This window comes from Gossypium hirsutum, chromosome D10 (assembly GCF_007990345.1).
Source record: "Gossypium hirsutum isolate 1008001.06 chromosome D10, Gossypium_hirsutum_v2.1, whole genome shotgun sequence".
NCBI lineage: Eukaryota > Viridiplantae > Streptophyta > Magnoliopsida > Malvales > Malvaceae > Gossypium > Gossypium hirsutum.
This window is the reverse complement of record NC_053446.1, coordinates 8962475-8976890: the sequence shown is the minus strand read 5'-3', so window position 1 is coordinate 8976890 and position 14416 is coordinate 8962475.

Below are 14416 nucleotides of genomic sequence, written 5' to 3'. Positions count from 1 at the left end.
TCTTTATTTCGTCATCTCCTACACCAAAAGTTGAAGAAACAAAATGGGGAGAGAGCTTTCGTAGGGCTCAACCATTACTCCTTTAATTATCGGGAATTGAATCAATCGAAAAATAATTGAAAGAAAGGTAAAATTATATATTTGTCCTCAATGTTTCATTTGTTGATTTTTTTAGATAAGTTCATATGATACCTACTTATATAATTCCTGATATGTTTGTATTATATTGCTTTACTTGTTAATTTGAATTCTTATGTAATCTTGGTGATTTTGGCATTTAAAGGACTAAATCGTACAGAATGAATGATATGGTTATCACAAATAGGTATGATGTCCAGGATGAAGTTGAAATGTACATATAGATGGATGATATGAATATGATGGCATTACAAGGATTGAAATGAATTGAATATTGTAATTGAGCTCGTGTGAATTTAGAAAACGATTAGGATACAAATGACATGCCATTAATGTTTCAAAAAGGAAAACGAATGTTGTGATCAGGGATTAATTTGATGGCTTGAGGTCTAGCATATGTTGCGGATTCTCTGAAGTTAGTTTTAGCAGCTCGAATATGACAACTTTATAAACAAATGGGTGTTGTGATCAGGGATTAATACAATAACTTGAGGTCCAACATATGTTGTGGAAACTCTGAAGCTAGTGTTAGTAGCATTGAACCCTAGTCAGAAGCTAGTGTTAGCAGCCCGAATATGTCAGCTTATGTGAGAAAATCAGTCTCGTATACTGAGTTTAATTTACTTTATTTCTTTGAACTAATGATAAAAATGGAAATGGGTACTAAATGGAAATGAGATGGTTGGAATGAATAAACATGAAAGAGATTATATATAAATATACAAGTTGAATTTGAACTAGTTAGTGTATGTCATATGATGGAATGCTAAATATCTATATGATTATGTTATAAGCTCATGACATGTAATTGAACTAACTTATTTGATTCATTTGTTGAATGTACATGAAAGTGTAAGATGCCAAAGGATTGCTATGTTTATACCAATGATTTTAATTGCTAATTTGTTGTAATGTCAAGGTAAGTTAAGTAAATTTCATATAACTTACTAAGCATTTGAAATGCTTAGACGAGAAGATCGAATCACCTCAGAGCTCACACTATTTAGCCTTTGATTTGGTAGACTTTTATTCATTAAAGTTTGGTTATGTGGCATGTATATAGGCGTTGTTTTGTTAACGTAAAATGATAGAATTGGTGTGAATTGAACGTTAATGTTGTGGATGTTAGGTTAACTTGAATTTGTGTTTAGTTAATAAGTTTTGGTATGTTAATGATATCTATAAATTGCATAAATTAATATGTTCTGGTATGGATATGAATGACTTTGAATGGATTATAAGCATGTTGGTAACATTTGAGTTTGAAGGGATGAAATTGGAATGTTTTGTTGTGAAATGGTGCCAAATTATGGCATATTGGTTTGTTTGATTTGAGGAATGGTTAAGTGAATGTTTACTATATATCTTGAATTGGTTTGTGTAGGTTTTACATGTACATTTAGACTTCAAATGAACTTTTTGAGTTTGGGCATGAAAAGAGGACCAAAATGGAACATTTTTGACATATTTGGTATTAGGTATCAATACTCTAGATATAGGTATCAGTACTTAGTATATTTCAAATAGTTTTTCAACAAATAGGATGCCATTTTGGTGTTGATACCAGACTAAAGTATCGATACTTATAAGAAAATATCAATACCTTGAGTCTAGTATCAATACCATTTAAATTTAAATTGATTTTTTGAACTTTGAAGCTTGAAATGCTATCAGCACCTAGTAAGGGTATCAATACCTGTTCTATAACTTTGAAAAGTTTACAAATTGGTTCTGTTTCATGTTCGGTTTAAAAATTGAACTTTCGTAAGTTTGATTAAGTCTTGGAAAAGGGTGATTAACGAATAATGATTGTGTTTATAAGATGTTCGAATGTTTGAATGATTTATTTACAATGTTTTCGGTAGTAGTTGCTTCAACAACGGATGTAGCATCCTAAAACTTAGACCCAACGATCAGATCAGGCACGAGGTATTATATCCTCCTCCCTTATTGTATACTATATCAACGCAAATATATAGTTTATTATTTTCAAAGTTAATACATTTATATATAGTAAGTATGAGTATAGATATAAATAAATAGATAATACAGTATATAGATAGAGATAGATATCTTTATCATTATGAATTAAGTTCCTCGATATTAAGTATTAAATTAAAACATATTTAATTATTAATTTATTTTCCTATGTTTAATGTATTATTTTCTTTGAATTTAAAAATAATTTAACAATTACATTTTAATTTACATACTAATTTTTTAGGTAAAAAATACCTTTACATACTAATCTCTTATATATATATATATTATAGCAGTTTAAAGTTACAATTAAATTAAGTGTTCCAATATGGCACAGTTAATAAACTGTCATTTGGAATAGGGGTGTGCATAATTCGGGTAAAACCGAAAAAATTCGGTTAACCGACCGAATTCGGTTAATCGGTCGGTTAACCGAATTTTTTTGTTCGGGGGTCGGTTATTTTTTTTTATAATTTTTCGGTTAACCTAAAAAATTAATAAATAAAATTATCCAACCCAACTCAATAAAACTAAAACAAAAGTCTACCCAATTACCAACCCAATAAAAATAAAACTAAAGTCTAACTCTTAAGTATCTACCCAATTACACATGTTTTTTTTTTAGGTTTAATGCAAATAGAGATTTTTTGGAGAGAAAAAAATGGATATAAATGAAGAATATTAAAGACTTACATTTCAACTATGTGTTAATTTCAAGAATTATGTAATATTTTTAATTATGTAGTGGTTCAAAGACTTATGTAATATTTTTAATTATGTAGTAATTCAATTCGGGTAATTCGGGTAATTTGGGTAATTCGGTTAATTCGGTTAATTCGGGTAATTCAGTTAATTTTTAACCAAAAATAAAAACCATACAATTTTCGGTTAATTCGGTTAACCGACCTAATTAACCGAAAAAATTTCGGTTCGGTTAATTTTTTTTAAAAAAATTTCAGTTCGATTAACGGTTAAAAATTTTGGAAGGTCAATTAATTCGGTTATAGCTATTTCAGGTTAGTTAACCGACCGGTTAACAGAATGCACACCCCTAATTTGAAACACGATTTAATTGTCACATGTCTTTATTGACTAAAGTTTAAAATGAATATTATTCCAAACTAATTTCCTTATAAAATTATATCAACATTGAATATCCATTAATATAACAAGGATTATATATAAAAATAATCTTTACTATAATTGATTTAATCATAGATTACGAGAAAATATAAATATGTACACTCTTAGTCTAATTTTAATCTTTTTACTCAATATTAAAGTCCTGTTTTAACGTCCAATCAAGCCCGTAAAATTCAAAATTTATGCATTCATTCATGCACTTATTTTTTTAATTATTAAAAGATGAATTATATATAATATATATCAAATATTTCTTTCTTTAATAAATAAATGAAAAATGTATTAAAGATATTATTGAAATCATACATTTTAAATATTAATTTTTTTGATCTTAATTTATGTTGTATCATCGTTATAAAAATTAAATATTTATATTACTTTTACTTTTTTCAATAATATTATTTATCAAACGTTATAAATTTTATACTAATTTTTAATAATTTAATATAATATATTTTAATTAATACACGCAATAAATTCTTAATAAATATAAATAAAATTTAATCAAATAAATAAAATAAATAAATTGAGATTAACATTTTTCCCCTTTTTTATCGTTTATTAAGCAAGCCTTTCTTTTTCATTACAAATTTACCGCTGAAAGGGGAAAACTTTAATAAAATTCCATGGGAAACAGATGGAGATGAGCATGGGTATTGAAACTTTAAGAAGAAATAAGAAACGAATTTTAGTTTCCAAAGAAACTTTGAATCCTACTTTATAGATGCCTTTAGTGCATACGGTTAACCGGTGGTTTATCCACGTCTAGCTTCGGCTCTTATTATTTTTGGTGTTTAGATGATGGGTTTTAGGGAATACGTAATATGTAGTGGATGGATGGGCAAGACCTTTGCACTATTTTACATTTGAATATGCTCATGCATATACACTATTTTCTGAACTACCTTGGTCTATTATGGACATTGCTATTGTTGGCTATGTGCCCTAGTTTGATTGATTGATCATATGCAAAACTAATTTTTGTTCTATTTAGACTCACACTGAGATTTTCAAGCCTACCCCTTTAGTTTACTTTTTACAGATAATCCTCAAGGCTAGGATCGAACTCGGCATACAGAGGTCTCGTCTCGGATTTATTAATAATTTTTTTAATTTTACTTTATTTATTATAGTTTTATTTTGGGACTGTAATTTTGTTAAATATGGAATGTGGCATGGGTTGTTTCATTTAGATTTTTACATGCATAGAATTTTGATTAAAAATCAAACAAGTCTAATAATTGGCTTAATGTGGTTTAAAACACGGTTTTTTGTACAAAAATCAAAGGCATCACATTTTTCATTGTGTAATAATGAAACGAAGTTTTTAAAGGAAAAATGACGAAAACAATTTTGTTTTTCTTTATAACGACACAATGTTTTTAATAATCGGACTTTAAGTCATTCAGCTAAAATAATTTGACATTTTGGCAATCCTAAGACAACTACTCAAAGATTTTCTAAAAATTGAACTAACAAAAGTTTTGAAAACGGAATGGATTTACTTGGTCATTTCAGTGGCTAATGTAGCCTTCAGAATTTGGTCATAACGCTTGGGCTAGGTTTGGGAAGTTACATATTCCCTCCACACAAAATCATATTAATTATCTAGACGGTAGTGGGTGATTCAATAATTCAACTTCAAACAACAAGAAATATGATGATAGTTAGTTTTGTTTAATTTATCCATAAATAAATTATATAATGAATTAATTTGACTGATCAAATCGAGTTGATTCAAACTTGAATTATATAATTCAAAATGAGTCGAAATCTGACAAAATATCAAGCTGATTTTTCAAGCCGTGTCCAATGTACGAGAAACCTCCATGGAGAAACAATAATGCTGTAATTAACAATTTAAACATGAAGATTTGATTCGATTAGTATTAGCTAAGTAGGTGTTCTTGTTGTTGAGAATTCTTGGAGATTGTTAATTTGAATGGACTTAAATGCGTAATATCTATCTCAACTATAATTAATTATGGATTTAAGAAGTTGACAACTTCTTAACCTAGTATCAAGACCTTATAAAGCACAGGAAGTTGAGTTAAACATGGGTTTAATCCCAAACAATCTAATTTCTATTCCAATTAAAAAAAAATAACGAATTTAAGAGATTTAAAGGGAATTATAAAGCAAAAAGAACTTGTAGGAACTGATTAATGAAAGTTAATAAATTTATATACATTTGATTGAAGAGATAGTTAAAATATTAATCAAGAAATTTGCAATCTACTTATTTAAGCTATGTGTAGTACTAATTAATCCTTATTAGGATTAATGTTTTATCAATTTGATTACAATACTACTCATATCAATGCTTATATTCCTTACTATTCTCATGTCAAATACACAATGTAACGTGTTGTAACTTTATTCTACTTTATGTTCCAACAGTAGATACAACAATAGTGGTGCAATCAAAATCTATGCTGTTGCCATATTTGACTTTTGATAGATTGAACAACAAATAATGAGGGAATTTTGTAGTAAATTAAAAAATGATCATCATCTAATATTCAATTAGTCTTGGAGAAGAAAACAGAAATTTGAACTTTTATAGATATTCATCTTATATCCTTATCCTTATATTTCAAAGTAAGATTTTTATGAGACAAAGGCTCGAGAAAATTAATGAAATATTTCCGGCTTTTAAATGAGTATATCAAAACATTGCTAAAAGGGTTGTTTGAATCCAGTGGTGTGGTTGAATGTCTTTTAACTTTTGTAGTTTGCAATTTTATTGAGTAATTTTGTGGCACCCTTTTAAGTTATTGCTTGGAGAGTTTTATTGAAGGTAAAGTAAGGTATTTGAGAGAGTCATTTGTAACAATGAGTTATTGTTGGGGCAAAAAATATCCATTGTGGTAAGGATAGTTTGGGTTGTGATTCAATTGGATTGTTAAATAAAATTACTCTCCACATAATAGGATTATTAATTCGAATTGTGTTAACAAATATCAGTTTGCATTTTATTCTACCTTGCGAAAAATTTATTGTCCCCATTCCCTATGCTAACAGAAATTCGAATGAAGTTGTGTTTCAATTGCAAAGTCAAGTTATCTGTTCCAACATCTATTCGAACAATAGTTGGTAAAAAAATTATAAAAAAAAATTAATGTAGAAATCAATTGTGAGTTTAGCTAAAATGATAAAATTAAAATTATTAAGTGTACCATGAGTTTAAATCTCTTATTATTTTATAAAAGAACATAAATACCTTTAAAATAAATATTAATATTTTATAAAAGAAATAGATATTTAATAATTTTCTGGGATACACTTACATGATGTGGCAAAAGTGGCCCGTGATGATGCTTTGTTTCCTCTTTTAATATTGTAGCCAAAAACAGTTGATTTCATTTTGTGGTTTGTCTTCTCCAAAAGTTTCTCCCTTCTTCCTCAATTTCATTTTGGTTTTCAAAACCAACCATCCCCCCTATTTCTCAATCAATTAAATTAACATCCCAGACATAGTTAAAGGCAAATTAGAAAAGTTACACAAATACTCATTGATTAAGTTATAGAAATAAATACTTATTGGTCCATAACATTCCTAAACTAAACTAAAAATAAATTTTATAAGGTGAAACTCAAATCTCCATATTAAACCATCGTTAACATAATTAAAACCTCATTCGTCACACTTCATTTCTTTTTCTTTTTTTTTAATATAACTTAATCAAAATGACTAGATTTTTAATAATAACTTTGGAAGTAAACATTATAGATTTCTGACCACAAATATTTTACTAAAAAAATTTGACATTTATAAGATTGTGTGACGAGGAATAATGTGGTAAACAGTAGTAATTTCTACATAAAATCATACTTTAAGCTGTGCGTGAGTCATGAATGCTGATGTTTAACACTAGAAAAGTGGAGTGAAAGTGACTGTTTTATGGCTGGCTTTCGACATGAGAAGAAATAGTCCAGAAAAGACAACAAATCAAAATGATCCATCATCACTATTTTTCCTAAACGTATCTCAAATGATGTTACATATTATTGGCAGAAGATTAGTGCTTTGTGTGATGAGCTCCCACAATTGAAACCAACACTGTAAAAGGCAGTGTTAGAAATCTGACGAAAGTGCTTTTCCTAATATTTTCCCAATGAGAATAAAGATTGAGAAATAAACTTCAATTTTATATTAAATTATATGCCTCAACTGTTTGTAAATATTTAAATTATGAAACCTATGTAAAGTTACTCATAATTTACTCAATTATTTAATTCAAATTTCAAATTAAAATACCCAAACATAAAATAATTTAAATCCAAAAGCAAATCAAATTAACCCCAAAAAAGTTAGTTCAAAATAGATTCAATTCAACGTTAGCTCAACTCATCTAATTGTTAACTTTGATAGCAGATGGCATCTCAAGTTTCCACGTCTATCTTTGTCAGCATTCACTATTGAAAATTGATTAGTTATACACGGTAGACCAGGGAAAATGATATAATTAGGTTAGTTGTATACTTACCTATTCTTAATCTAATCCTCTCTAATAAACTACTATTGATTATTTAAAAAAAAAACCAATATTCAATAAAAACTTGGAGACATTGAAAGGATAAAACAAAGTGAAAATATTTCGGGGTACAATTATATCCAAGCCAATAGATTTACCCCATCAACTCTTGTTTAAATCTTTCATTTTCACCCAAATTCTCCACTCTATTAGCATTGACGATGCCAACAATAGGACACTTAACACAATCAAATCGCCCTTGCCAATGCACGAGCTACTTTATTAGCGTTCCTACAAATCCAATAGATAGATAAAAAATGAAAACCTGAAACAATATGATGACCCAATAATAAAATCTCAGAGTCAGAAACATCCAAACCACCAATAGTGAGAGTTTGCCACGGCCTTTGGTTGTCAATTTAAAAAATAATGTCATTCATACGGCATAACCGAAGCCAAGACAAAGTCTCACGACCTGCCAAGATTTCTACCATGAAAAGGTCAACCTTACTTTTTCATAAAATTGAAGATACATCACACAAAATCACCTTCCTAATTATGCACAATCACGCCCCATCCTATATGCTCACTATCAACAAAAATAACACCATCAACATTGCATTTGAGCATACCCCCGGTGGTCGTCTTCAACAATCACTACCGCCCTCTCCTAACCTCCTAAGCATCATTTGAGATTCATGAACAATCCTTACCCCTAACCATCTGTAACACCTCATACCCGAGCTGATCGCTGGGTCCGAGCAACCAGATACGACAACTATTGACGGAGTAAAGTTTAAATCATTGTGCAAAATTGAATCATTCAAACATGTAAATAAATAACATTCATATACATAATATATTACACGATCATTTTTAGGTCCCACCAGAGCCTACGATAGCTCTTTTGTTAACCCGAGCTTGAATTAGGACTAAATTGTAAGGTTTAAAAATATTTGGGTTGATGTCGCCATCTCAATATGTTACGTCGCAACTTCATACATACCAACGTCGCAACGACATTATGTTTCAGCATAACATTACGACATTGAGAGTTGGTGGTTATGACAAGGACCCTATTTTTAGCAAAAACACCATTTGGTTCCCATTCAACAAGGTGCAATAATACCTAAATAGTTAATACAACCTTATACCATAAAAAAAATTAAATCAATACCATTTCATGCCAAACAAATCACCTAAGCATTTCAATCCTACCCAAATCAAACAAAAACTCAACCTAATCAACCATTAAATTTCAAAATCCAACTATTCAAACCTTTTTACATATGAAATTTTCGTATCAACTTTACATTCTCAAAGCATACTATTTACCCATTCAATTATGTTTCATCTGCCATTCTAGGAGTAAACAATGTCATGGTCTTAACTTGAATTAGGCATACATACTCTAAGTTAAGCATCATAATCCACATTAATTTACCTTTTTAATACATTAACCATTCTAGCTACTTCAAATAATACAATTTCAACCTCAACAAGTCAAACCGTTCAAGAGTATATTTACCATTTCCATAGCATCAACATGAACGAATATGCATCCATAAATTATGTAAAATGCTAAACGTTCAACTCAATCATCCCCAAATCTACCAAATAGCAAACAATTTCAAAATGCCAAAGTACACACTAAGACCCTTATATACATGCCACAACATTAAAATCAAAATAATCGTCTTACTACCGATTCAGTGATAATGTGAGCTTCGATACGATCTAACTTGGCAAGTTCTGCAAGGTGGTGATCTACAAGGGAAAGAAAACAACTAAGGTAAGCATTAAGAATGCTTAGTAAGTTCAAAATGGAAACTACTATATTTACCTTATTACACCTAAGTATTATAGCTACATTAGTTTGGCATAGTGTTGGCTAGATCATAGTACTTTACAACATTCACAAGGTAAGCATATATCTATTTATACATATTTATGATCATTACAAGCAACTCAAATTATATCAATTCATAATGGTTCATATAACCTATCACAAAACATATTCAACCAACAATTCATAAGTATAAAACAAGCATTCATGGTCCATTGCCAATCACATCTCCTATCATCAATACATAATTTTTATAACTTGTGCATTTGAATCCTTTCCAATGGAATTTTCAATTGATTATCAAGTACATTTCATCATGTTTTCAAGTTTTTTATTTCATTTATATTGTTACGCTTGATGGAACCCTAGTAAACGGATTCGGATACACAAGTAAACTACACCACACCAGGGCACCAAAGTGCAAAGCCCGTAGGCATCATATGTATGTTCAAATGCTAATACATCCCTCCACCACACCAGGGTCTTCGTAGAGACATATAAAACTCAATGATCCATAAAAAATACTGGATCTCAATATAACCCTGTGACAATCTCCATATAATCACATATCTCATACAAGTGCACAAAAGACCCTATTAGCATACCAATCGTATCCTAATCCTTTACTAAGTATCACATATCCTTGTAATTATCCATTTTTCATATCGTACCCAGTTCATGATCACACATTTTGTTTACATGCATATATTAAATTAAACTTTCACATTTGAATTTTGTACTAATACGTAATAATCAATTTTCACGTAACATTTTAATTCAGTCCATTTTTAGTCTTTCATTCTAATTCACAAATAACCATATCATATTCAAACAAATATCTATATATATGAAATCAAACATAAAATAGTAAGTCCTATATGAACTTACCTATTCAAAATGTGAAAAGAGTGGATATTTCAGGGACTAATTCGCAACTTTAGATTTCCCCTTGTTAGTTCCACTTGAATTCGAATTTTGATTTATACAATTATTTTATACAACCAATCAATACCAAATATTTTTATATTATGCCATGATATGAATGATCCTATATGAACTCATTTTTCAATATCTTTAAAATTTTACATTTTATTCAATTTAGTCCTTAAACTCGAAATAATCATAACTTCCAATTCCTAGCTTCGGATTAAAATTCAATCTCATATACATTCATTAGGGAAACTCTAATTCCTATCCCTATTAAAATTTCATAACAGTTTTGCATTTTATTCAATTTGGTCCCTAATGTATGAAACTAACAATTAAACTTTACAATTTAGTCATTTTCATATTCTAAGCTTAAAATCTATCAATTTCAAGCCTAACTCTTCAAGAAATCAACAATGACAACTTTCTAAAACTTTAACAATTTCTAAATTTGTTACATGTGTTAGATAAATTAAGCTCCCATGACCTCAAATCTATAAAAGTTTCATGAAAATGACTTGAATACGCTTACAAATAAAGGGTCAGATGTGTAAGCTTCAAAAATGACTTCTCCATTAAGTATTTCTATGCTGTACGGTTGAAGGACAAAGAAGATGATTAGATTTCCACTAAAATATGATTTATATACCATGGTTTAACTTAATTAACTTTAATTAATTAACTTAATCTTTAATTATTTTACCTTAATCACCATTAACCCAAATTAGTGGAAAAAAATCACCATCCACTATACTATGACATAAAATGGTTTATTTACCATTTTAGACCCTTGGTTAATTTCTATTTGAGTCCTCAAGCCTTTTGACAATTAAAACCTATAGTGATCAAACTTTTACAATTTAGTCCCTAAGCCTTACTTAACTATTAATCAATAAATTGATCAACCAAGCATCAATAAATTTTTTATTAACCCTGTAAATATTTATATTTAATATTTACAAAATTGGGGTTTGGAATATGCATTTATTGATACCACTAAAAATTGGGTTGTTACACCATCCTTGTAGAAACTCATCTACATAATACACAAGTTGATTCACGGTCATGGTTTTCAGCATCCAAACCAACATGTTTCTACAGAACCAAATATCACATAACACACTAAAAGCCTCACATCCTTTTTTCGTATTGTGGCCCGATAAGAAAATGAGAAACAAACTCTTCCACTAAACTAGAAGATGGCACAATACCCATTTCTTTCCATACAACAACAACAAATGAGCAATAGATGAAAACATGATCTAAATCCTCCTTGACTTGTTGACATCTATGAAAAGCACTATCAATACCCATCCCATGTGCAAGAATATCACTTTTAATAGGAATAAAACCACATAGTAATTGCCAAAGAAATTCCTTAATCTCAGGAGGTAAAACTTCATTCCAAAGGGTTTACCAATGACCTTCAACATGATAATAGGCAATATTAGTCAGCAAACGAAAAGCCACTTGATTTCCAAACCTCACAAAATAACAACCATTAGGGGGAAAATGCCATATGTACTGATCATTTGAAGGAAACCAACTAAATGGACATACTTGGAACCCGACTCACATCATATAGTACAAGAAGCCTTTCTACAATATTTGTGTCCCATAAAACCCTATTAGGATGAAATAAATAAAAAACTTTAAGTGAGCACACCCCTCAATTAAGACAACATCCATATAAAAATTGTCATCATTATTAATCCAATTATAATTAAAAACATTAACTTCACTCTCTTTTTCAATCTGTCATCTAATACCTTTTAAAAGTAAAGATTTTGCCTTATGAATACTCTTCCAAATAAAAGAAGGATTATTACCTTTCAAAAATTCAAGAAAAACCCTATTCGAGAAATATTTAGCTTTGAAAATACAACACGAAAAAGACTTAGGCAAAGTAATGAATCTCTACCATTGCCTACGAAGAATAGTCAAATTAAACTGAAATAAATGATGAAACCTCGTATAACCAAACTCCTTAGGGGTATAGAGCTTGATTAAATGCTGAAGTTACCTATTTTATGTAATTAAATTGGTCAATTTATGAGAATGCACCATTGATTTTTCCATGTTTGTATTGAATTTTATACAGGGGTGCAATTTGAGGCTAAATAGAAGAAAAAGGAAACAATTAGACTAGATTGAAGGAAGAAGCAAAAGAAAGGGGGTCGAAATAGAATTTCGAAAAGATGTAATTGTCTGAAATTTTTTGATTGACTTAGTAAGAGATTATGTAGGGATTTATTTTGATCATGGGAATATTTTTCCTTGATTTTTTGCACTTTCTATGTATAGTGGCTTTAAATTAGGAAAGTTGGCTCAAAGCCACTAGTATAAATATGTGGTATTATGTTTATTTCATAATCAAGCTTTCATCTTTTGAATATAATCTTTCCTTCCTTCTCATAAATTTATTTGCTGTCATTGGTTCCTTATACTTTCATTTTATTAATTTCCAGCTTTAGAAATATTGCACTGGAAGCCAAACCCTGCGTCACCAACCTACACCCCCACTTACATTTTCTTTTTCAAACCCTTTTTCATTCCCAGTAGGCTAAAACCATTCCATATTCAATTAAAAATTCCAGCCACATACTTAAACCACCCACTTTTTTACCCATTTCAACCCTATTTCGTTTATCTAACCCTCTCCAGATATGCCCAACTCCAACATGCCCCAAACTTTAGTCAACTAAACCTCTTTCAGCTTTAGATCGGTGTTAACCCTGTCAAAGACCCGTGAGCTACGAACCCGAGCAATTTAACTCCTAATTCTCAGTATTTATTATTTCTCAAAATTAAGAGTATGACTTCGTCAACTCACAAAGTCAAATCAACACTAAGTCAAAAAGGACGTCGTTTGAGTTAGTGTGGTTAGACGTACAGTTGGAATTCCAAAAGGATCGATTGTCTAATCGATTTTTCATGAACATATTGGCCTACCAAGTGAGGATTGCTGTTTGGTTTCGTCAAAGGAAGTAGTAACCGGATTTAAATGTCCCACACGGTTGAGGGAATTGGTTCGAGCTAGGCTCTTCTAGAATGCAAAGCTGCCGAAGTTCTAAATCACGAACGTTTAGTAGGTTGTTCGATCGGCAAGGGTTAGTTATAGAATGTTCCATAATTAATTTACACCAAGAAGAATTGGTGTACGAGGCGTCATTGGTAGCTATAACTAGCTTATTGGAAAAGAGAAGTTCATCCAATTTTAAGGATCGATTCGAAGATGAAAAAACACGTGCCTGAAGCTGAGCTAAATTTAATTGATTTTTCTTCAAAATTACTTACTTATTTAATTGTCTTCATCTTTTACTTTTTTACACATTTTTTCCTCTGTTTATTTCAGGTTTTAAATTTTATCCCCCTAAACTTCTTGGGCACGACAACTGCCCAGACATAAATCTGGTCGAAAGAGAAACAATTTTCAGTAAACCCAGTCTTTGAAGGATCAGCTCTACTCCCTGTACTGCTTAAATTTGTAAATTAGGTGTAGGATTATATTGGTGGAATCGACAACCATTAGTTTTGACGCTGTTGCCGGGGACTGGCAACACTTACAATTGTTTAAATCATCTTCATGACCAGATCTTCATCCGGAGATCTCGAATACGACCTAGAGATCGAGAAATCAGCACGAGCACGACGAAAAGAGGTGGAAGCTCTTAAACGTGCAAGTAAAGTAGAAGTTAAGCCAGGACAAAGGATCCTAGAATCTGACGTCGAGAAGTTGAGCGAAGCAATTCGTACAGAGGGAATTCAACGTAGGAAACAAGTCGAAGTGGTTAAACCTGAGACCGAACCACTTTTTGAAACAAAAGAAGCAAAAGACAACCTCGGTGAACCAAAAAGGATGGCAAATCGAACCATTTGTCAACTAGATGCTGCTCCTAATAAG